The 9,109-nt window shown below is 63.4% G+C and overlaps 1 long non-coding RNA gene across 2 annotated transcripts; it reads right to left on the bottom strand.

Moving 5' to 3' along the window:
• Positions 1 to 378: 378 nt before the first annotated feature.
• On the bottom strand, positions 379 to 6,320 carry LOC125922931 (uncharacterized). 2 transcript variants are annotated; one of them, XR_007457838.1, is made up of 3 exons: positions 6,239 to 6,320; positions 1,328 to 1,446; positions 379 to 778 (listed from the first exon to the last, which is right to left on the bottom strand). It is a non-coding gene; the product is annotated as an uncharacterized LOC125922931 (long non-coding RNA). The 2 variants fall into 2 exon arrangements; XR_007457834.1 differs by lacking the exon at positions 6,239 to 6,320 and adding an exon at positions 1,591 to 1,750.
• Positions 6,321 to 9,109: the final 2,789 nt, after the last annotated feature.

Below are 9,109 nucleotides of genomic sequence, written 5' to 3'. Positions count from 1 at the left end.
CAGGGGTCAGCGTCCCGGGGTGGGGGGGGGGCGGGGGTCAGGTGGAGATGAAGGCGGACGGAGTGAGGATGAAGAATGGAGGAGAGATAGTTCTGCAAAGGCCGTCCCAGCCACGTCCCAGCCACGCCCCAACCACGCCCCCAGCCACGCCCCAGCCACATCCCAGACCTTCCCAGCGACGTTCCAGCCACGCCCAGCCATGCCCCCAGCCACGTGCCAGCCACGGCCCAGCGATGTTCCAGCCACATCCCCAGCTACATCCCTAGCCACGTCTCACCCACGTCCCAGCCACGCCCCAACCACGCCCCCAGCCACGCCCTCAGCCGTGCGCCCAGCCACGTCCAGCCACGCCCCAGCCACGCCCCCAGCCACGTCCCAGCCACATCCCAGCCACATCCCGGCCGCGTCCCAGCCACAGCTGCAGTGAAAACAAAGAGGAACACATCAATCACCTCGCCTCCTTTCAAGCTCTCCTAGCTCCACTCGGGGTTGGCGTCCTGGAAATTTATCAAACTGGGCTTTTAGGCATGTTTCTGATCCGGCTCTTTGGGAATTAACCCCCAGGACTTGGGATGTGCACAGCTGCTCATTAGCCGCCTCTCTCCCTCTCCCTCCACAGAAGCCACGCGTTTGATTTCAGTCCTCCGGGGCCCGCGTCGCAACAAAAGGCGGGTAACTTAGCTTTGCAGAGGCTCCCAGCCGGCGCAGGCCGGACGACCGAGGCAGAAGGCAGAGCAACTCCCCAGGAGCAGCCAGGGACTCCGAAAGCCGTCGAGACCTGCGGACGGAGAAGGGGACACGGCCGAGCCCCGGCCCATGAACGGGGACTTCGGGGAGAGCAGAGGGGCCAGCGCCAGGGGACAAAGGCAGAGTGACTGCCCGCAGGTAGGAATGACCAGGCGGCCCCAGGCGGCAGCCCGGGACAGCAGGGCAGGCGCTCGTGAGAATGTCTGCAGCGGTGAGGTCAGCCACACAGCCCTGCCCCTGGAGGCGAAGCTCTGTGCTGCTGGAGACAGTCCCCTTGCTTCACCTGGCCCCGCTCCCGGGCACTGCCCTGGGCAGTTTCTGAAGCGACACGCCTCCCGGCTCTCTCCGCCCCCCGCCGCAGAAGCAAAGCGTGACCAGTGGCCTCGGCGTCTGCCAGTGGCTGCGTCCAGGCACCTAGCACAGCACCGTGGGCTGAACTGCCCCGAGACCCGTGGGGACTGTGGGTCCCAGAGGCAAAGTGGGCAATTATCAGGTCCTGGCCCTCGTTGCTTGCTGAACCTCAAGAAAGCCCATCCCCCACCCTCCCTGCTGACGCCCGGCGCCCCCGCCTCAGACCCACCTGAAATGGACTGTTCACACCCGCAGGTGTCCCTGGGGGAGAAGTCTCCAGCCGTCTGGAAGGGGCCGCAGGTCAGAGGCGCCAGGGAGACCCAGGACACGTGTGGGGCACGGTCCAGGCTGCGGGGAGAGGAGAGAGATTTACGGGCGCTGTAAGTGCCCCAGGCAAGCTGCTTCGGCCCCCCGCTGCCCTGCGGAAGCCCCACGTGTTTGCTGCGAGGTCCCATCGGGACAGGGGATGCGAGAGAGAGTTTCGTGTGCAACCTTGTGAGGTGGGTCACCGTGGGGGCATCTTCTGTCCGGCTGCTATGACAACGTGCCACAAACCAAGGGCTTATCCACGACAGACAATTATTTCTTGAGTCCTGGACGCCGGAGGTCTGAGACCAAGGTGCCGGAACCATCAGGCTCTGGGCTGCAGGTGGCCGACTCCTCGTGACCTCACGTGGCGGCTAAAGAGGGAGCAAGCTCTCTGGCCAATTCTTTTAAGGGCACTGATCTCGCTTGTGGGGGCCCCACCCTCATGGCCCGGATCACATCCCAAAGGTCCCACCTCATGATTCCATCTGTTAGGGATTTGGCGTTAGCATAGGGATCTGGGGGGAACGGGCTGGGGCAGACGGGGCTTCCGGGCAGTCCGGGCCCCAGTGGGCCCTTCTGCTTACATGCCCCAAAGCCTGTGCGATTCTGCAGAAGGAGGTGCGACAAAGCCTTGGGGCCCCGGGAGCTCCAAGACAGTCCACCCTGCAGCCTTTGGGGGTCCTGCAGCCACCCTCCAAGCTCAACTCCAGGAAGCAGGGTGGGCTGGAGAGAGGCAACCCCATTTCCAGGCAGGGCCATGCACCCCCCCACACACCTCCCCCCACCGGCCGCATCCAGTCCCAAGTGGGCAGGAAGGGGAAGCTTTCAGCTGAGAAGCCAAAGGCTAGCTGAATGTTCTAGAATGTTCTAGCTCTTCCTCGACCAGGCAACGCGGCACAGCAGCAAGCAGACAGCAGGGGCCGGCTCGGATCTTCCCCCACCTCCTACCGGCAGCCTAACAGACGCCCTGAAACACAGCTTGCCTGGTGGAGGGGGACGCAGGACCATGTGCTCAGAGAGCCCTTACTGAGCGCCCCGCATATGCTTCATAAACTCCCATTTGGAGCCCGGGGCCCCATGGGTCAAAGGAGAAGCTGTCCGCAGCGTCACGGCTCTTCAGACGGGGCCCTCGGGAGTTAAGGAGGACCCCCCACACCCCAGGGTAGGAGCTGGCCTATGGTCCAGGCCCAGGAAGCAGGGCAGCGGCCTGGGGGTGGGGGGTGCTGGAGGGGCTCTGCAGCAGGCCTGTCTTCCCTGGGCAAGGACAACGCGGGTCCGCAGATGCCCCCAGAAACCTCCCCCCAGCTTCCTCTGCCTGGTCGCAGGTTTACTGAGGGCTCCCTGATTCCTAATTGCTGGGAGGAGGGCGACGCCCCCCCCCCCCCCCCGCTTTGCTGATGGAGCCGAACTAGATTCACTCAAGGACTTCACGGGGACTGTCCCCGCCCCGGTCTCTGCTACACCCCGGCCGTAAACGGCCACCCACCTTGCTGGCACCTAGCCCAGAGGCGTCTGGCAACACCTGGCCGTGAGCCCCGCCGTGGGACGGGCCTGCCCAGCCTCACAGGTAGAGCCGCCGGTGGAGGTGAGCAGCCGGTCTCCCCGAAGGAACCAAGAGTCTCGAGCAGCACCCGGGCCGCAGCCAGGTGGCCAGGGACTCTTGGACACAGTTATGCGGGAAGCGATGTGGGGCTCTGTTCTCAGCGGTGGGACAGCCCTTGGGGGCCGGTGTTGGCACCACGGGTGGATTCGGGAAGGTGGGACGATCCGGGGGGGATGCCGCCACCAGGAACACACGGCCGGAGCCACGTCCACCCACGCGCTGGCCGGTCCAGCAGAGACAGCACTGCCCCAGCCTCCCACTGCTCCCCGCTCTTCAGGCTGGGACCCGGTGTCCGGAGCCCCACAACGCTGCCCCCACACGCTGAAGACGCCGTCACCAGCACCTGCCTCCCAGAGCCTCCTGGGCTCTCCGCTGCACTGGCTTTTTGGTCTGCTGCTGACTGGCCAAGCCAGGTCCCATGGCCACACCTGAGCCGCGGGGGAGTCTGGCAAAAGTAGCTCTGGGATTTCACCTGGGGAGGAGGGGAACCAGCGTGGGGAGCACCGGCTCATGGAAGCTGACACGGGACTCCTAACCCCCACCCCACGGCTTGCATCTTCCGGGCTTCCGTTCCTCGGGTAGATGGCTCCACCATCCACGCGGCTGGGGGCTCTCCGTCCCCCCACTCGCTGCACCCCGTCCCAGCCTCAGGAGCCCCGCCCGCTCCAACATATAGCCCAGATCTGTCCCCTGCTTCCCCACCGCCTCTCCCACCCTGGTGCCGCCACCTCCTTCCCTCCAGGACTGGCCACCCTGAGCTTCTCTCTGTCCCTCCGGGGCCAGGCGGCCACCCCCCCCCCGGAGGCTCTGCACACCCAGCACACTCCTGCCCCGGTCCTGAGCTGTCTTCTCCGTGACGGTCCTGTCCCTGTTCCAGTCACACCTCCTCTGAGAGCCCTTCTCCCACGGCCAGGCTAAACTCGCTGCCTGCACGGAATTGGGGACAGAACCCTGGTGGAGGCAGGTTTTTTTGCAAAGCGTCCGCCTCCTCGCGGCCTGGATGGCTTCCAGGGAAAGCTCTGAGCTAGTCGGGGTGAGGAATCTCGCCAACTTACAGTCCAGGAAACCGAGGCCCGGAGGAACGGAGCTGAGAAGGAGGGCTCGGGCTTATCCAAGTGGCTGAAATAAAAGCCATGGGCGCAACGAACGCGGGGGAGGCTGAGGAGCCACCGGGTCACGCAGACCTTGCTGGAGGGCGTGGGAAACGTCGTGGCCGCTCCGGACAACAGGCCGGCGGTTTCTCTAGAATCGGAGCGTGCGCCACAATACGGTCCCGCGCGATTGCGCGTTTATGGCAGACAAATGGAAATGAGGGTGTAGGCAAAACCCTGTGCACGAGTGTTCCCCCCCCACCAAACCTTCCACAGCCCGACTGTCCCACCTCGCCGGGCCGCCGGAGCACCGAGGGTGGGGGGGCACATAGTCCCTTCTAAGCGGAGAGGAGGGGGCTTGACACGCAGAGATCCCGAGAGGCTGCCCTTGACGGCTGGAGTGAGGAGGCCGAAGGCCAGGGGACCCCGGGCCACCAGGAGCCGGGAGAGGACAGACAGACCCTGCCCAGATCTCCACCAGGGACTTCACCCTCCAGCACTGGGAGGGGGCACATCTCTGTCGTTTTGTGCCACCAAAACATCTCTGGGGTCCTTTGTCACAGACACCCCCCCCGAAACTCATTCCCTTCCCCGACAGGCCTGCTGTGTGTCCTGCACCCCGGGGGGCGCACAATCCTTTCCTGGGCCGCAGGCCATCTTGCTGGCCATGGCAAGGGGAAACAGGAAAAGCCCTCAAAGCGCCCGAAAGCAGGTGCCTCCAGGGCGTCCAAACGTGCACAGACCTGCTGAATAATTAAGCGACTAAGTCGCACCCATCAGATAGGACGGGATGTGGCGTGACCAGGCGGACAAGCCTCACCTGCCGGGAGGTCGCCGGCAGGCCGTTGGGCTGGGGTTCAGCTTCTCGCGCCGGCAGGAAAAGCACCCAGTTCAGCTCGCGGACGCTCGTCCAGCACCAGATGGGCTCCTCCCTGGGGCCGCCTCCCACCCCTGAATTGGGGGGCTGCCGGCGAGGCACTCAGGACGGTGAGGTAGGTGTCTGCACACACACGTGCACAAATGCACGCCATGCACACGTACGTACGTACCTCCTGATCCCAGGGTCCCCAGGAGGGACCTGCCTGGAGAGGAGGCGTTTCCTGCCGAGACCCCAACATGAAGCACAAGGCCGGGGAGAGCGCCCCCTTGCTCAGAGCCGGGACCCTAGGGCCGCCCGGCCAGGGCAGAGGTCCAGCTGTGCTCGGGAGCTGCAACCGCCCACACCCCACGCGTCCCCAGGACACATGGAGAGCCTCAGGTCTCCCTTCTTTCCCCGTTAGTGCACCTCCCAATCCCACCCCCCATCCGGGCCGCCTCCTCCGGGAAGCCTCTCCTGGGTGGAATTCTCTCTCCTTCTCTGAGCTTGCCCTGCGCTTCACCTGGGGCCCCGGTGCTTGGCCTCCTGTCCGCTTCATAGCACTCAGAGCACAGCCTCCTTCTCTGAGCCAGCTCTATTCCTATCCTATCCCAGGCACGGCATCTTGTATACAGTTGGAAGTTAATAAACACTTGTTGCACGGACGACCATACAGGGAGTCCTTGTGCAATCCCGATGGCTCCAGCTTACCAAAATCGGAACTGTCTGAAGGGTGACCCTGGCCCCTCATAAACCCGGACTCCACCTGGCCGGGGAGGGGTGTGGTCTGAGTGAGGGCTTCCTGTGGGAAGGTGACCGTGACCTTGGAAGACAGAGTCAGCGTTGGCTTTGGGCGGCCCCCTTTCCCGCTGACGGCCGGTGGCCCTCCCGCCCGCCTGGCCTGGGGAGCCTCAGGACCCACCCACTCTGCGGACAGAGTGACCAGGGTCCCACAAGCCTCACACGCGTCCTCAGCCTCACAGTGGAGGGTGACACGGTCTCTGGCCTCTTCCGCTGCCCCCCCCCCACCACCACCCCCTGCTGGGCTCAGCCTTCAGCAAACAGAGGAGCTGACATTTTGCCCACACGTTACAGCTCTCCAAGCTCGGTCCCCTGTGTTGTCTGTTGTGGCCTCCCCAACTCGGCGAGGTGGCATTTATAACAGAGAGGCCAGCTGTTCAGAGACGCGCAGACAGGAAGCAGCGGAACCCACTGGAGGGGTCCCAGCCTAGGGCCTTCAGATGTCCCCGAACAGTTGACAGCCCCAGAGGCCGCACTTACCTGCGGAGGCGGCATGTGAATTATTCACATCCCCCCCGCAGGTGGAGGGCTGTGTTTCCATAGGCTCCTTCCTCCCGCCCCCCACCCCCCACCCCCCAGGCTCAGCTCACCCGTCCTCGGGGACCATTGTGATGGTTAATTAGACACAGTTGGCGAGGCGCCGGCCGGAGCCCCAGGGATGACAGCGGTCCAAGGAGAGGCGGCATAATCACAGCTCAGCCTAATTCAGGAAAAATGGATTTGACTTTGGGTGATAGCAGGCCAATTCCAAGATGGTTCTTCTGCATGTGGCCGATCACGGCCCGGATTCCTCCCATTACCCCTTCGGAATTTTCTTAGCCGGACTCAGAGCTGGGTGGCCAGATGAGGGAGTCCGAGCCCTGAGTTAGGAGCTGGTCCCTGAGCGACGCCGTGAGGGGTATCTCCCCCCCCCCCCCCCAGAGATGTGTCAGATCTTTGGGACCTGATTAGCACAGGCTCAGAGGGCCCAGCATCGGTGGAGGACTGGGTAAAAACGGTCCGAGCTAAGGCCTTGCTGTCCTCTCCTCCCCACGTTAGGGACCCAGACACCACGCCCCGGAAATAAATACTTCACTGGAGCCTCCATCCAACCCGGACTCGGCAGCCTGGAGAGACCGAGTCTCTTACGGATGAAGCAATGCTTGCTTTTTATTATTGAATTAACTTTGCTCAGCTCGCCCACACTCTGGGGAGAATTAGTGCTAAAGCAAATTGTTAGGACTCGGGGCCGGCGTCTCTCGTGGTGAACGCCTTGCTGGGCGGTGTCGCCTGACCTTCCCCTAAAGCAGACTCAGGGGGCTGCCTGATGAGCGCCGGGGCTCAGTACCCGCCCCACAGAGCTCGGTGGGGTCAGGGAGATTTCTCTGGGCGTCCAAGGGGAGCCAGGCTCCCGTCGGCCCAGCGGAGGCAGACCCTGGGCGCCCCGACCGCCCAACCACAGCGACACTCGAGCCCTGGGTAGCTCTGGCTGAGACCCCGGGAAACGGCTGGGTGTCCAGGTTCCCTAAGAGGAGACAGGTGGCCAGACCGGACGGATTCTGGGGACAGCTGTCCGTGTGGTCCCACGATCACTGGCCCCAAAAGGGGCAGCCCCTCCACGGGGACAGAGGACCCAAGTCCAAAGCTACAGAGGCCCTGAGAGGGGTTCGGAGTAAGCAAAGGCACCCCGCAGATCCCAGCCTCGGGGCTGGCTGACCTGGCCCCAAGGACAGGGACGACCGACACAAACACCGGCCTCTGGGAGTAGGAGGGGACGGTATTGGCGTCCAGACAATGAAGGGGGAGGGGCAAACTTGTCCTGCCCTGTCCTGAGCCCCAAAGGCAGGGCCTGGCCTTGCTGGTTGTCAGAGTACCCAAAGCCTCAACGCCGAGCCGGGCACAGAGCTGAGCCGCTCCGTGGTCTGTGTTTCCCTGTCCGATTAATGACCGACCCCACGAGAGCCCGAGGCCTGAAGCTGAACAGGTGAACGTCCAGACCGGAGGGCACTTGGCAATGGCCGGCGGCATTTGTGGCCGTAACACTGGGAGAGATGCCACCAACGTTGTCGCTCATGGAGCCGGGGATGCTCGAAACATCCCGCGATGCACAGCTGGCCCCACGACGGAGAATTTCCCAACCCAAATGTCAACAGTGCGGAGGCGGGAAGACAGCTCCGGCCTGGGGGAGGGCTGGATGCCCCGGAGTGACTCCCCAAGGCTGGGACGCCCACAAGGGGGCGGCCCCTGGCCTGGGACGGGGCGTAGAACGCCGGGCACACCTCCCCTGGGAAGTACCCTCCTGGCTGCATTTCCCGAGGAAGCCAGAGTCCGCCTATCACCGGAGGCCCCTGGCCAACCTGGCTGACAGTTTAGGTGCCTGGTGGGTTGTGACACCCTCTTGGTGCTCCCGCGGGACCGGGCCCCAGGACGGATCCCTGCGATGCACGGACGTCTTCGATATCTCACCATCGACCACATGCAAGCCACGCGCGTGCGCTCCTACGCACACGGGCGTGCACGCACGGCCACGCGTGCAAATGCACCACACCCACCCCTGTGCGCACAGGCACACATACAGTGCACACGTGCTCGCACAGATAGGACACACACGTGCTCGCACAGATAGGACACAGACCTGTGCGCACACGCACACAAATGCCCGCACGGCACGGGCACACACACGCCCTCCTTAAAGAGCTATTCCCATTTCCTGCGGCCCCATCACCACCTACCTCTAGTCTGCAGGAGAGAAATGAGCTCGGATTAAGATGTCTCGGTGCAATTGGATGTGGTCTCTCCCATCACACGTCTGCGTCTGGCCCCGAGCTCCGCTGACGCTTTTGTATTCCAGGCATTCTGTTCCCTGCCCTCCCCGGTCCCTCACAGACCGGGACTGTATCCTTTTCATCCCTAATATCATTGCTCACATCCTCGCCGAGCTATTGTGGTTCCCGCTGTCCTTCTGAGGCTGAGGTTTTACAAGAATGAATGCAAACGACAGAAGCCGGGATTTACGGCCCAGACCCGAGGTGCTGGCTGGGGCCCCGGCCGCTTTCATCATCGGAGGTAAGCCGCCTGCCGCCCGCCACTAGAAAACCTCCCAAACTGAGTTCGCTTGATCTCTTGGTAGCAATTTTGTTCAAAGCCTCCTTTCTTATTACGTTTGCTCTCCGGGGCATTTTGGCCACAGTGATCGCTTTAGAATCAAGGGATTAGGAGACACGCCAGGGTCCGTAAGGCCCAGCCTTCCAGCAGAAAGCTGGCCCCGGGCAGAGCTAGTCCAGAGCGGGGGACATCTCCAATAATCAGAGGTCATGACCCGTGCTGACTTCCTCTCCGAGCGCTGGTGGCGATCTCCGAATCTCACCCCCG

The sequence above is a fragment of the Panthera uncia genome, chromosome D4, assembly GCF_023721935.1.
Source record: "Panthera uncia isolate 11264 chromosome D4, Puncia_PCG_1.0, whole genome shotgun sequence".
Taxonomy (NCBI): Eukaryota; Metazoa; Chordata; class Mammalia; order Carnivora; family Felidae; genus Panthera; species Panthera uncia.
Note: the sequence above shows the minus strand (reverse complement) of the source record. Positions and strands in the feature narration are given on the sequence as shown.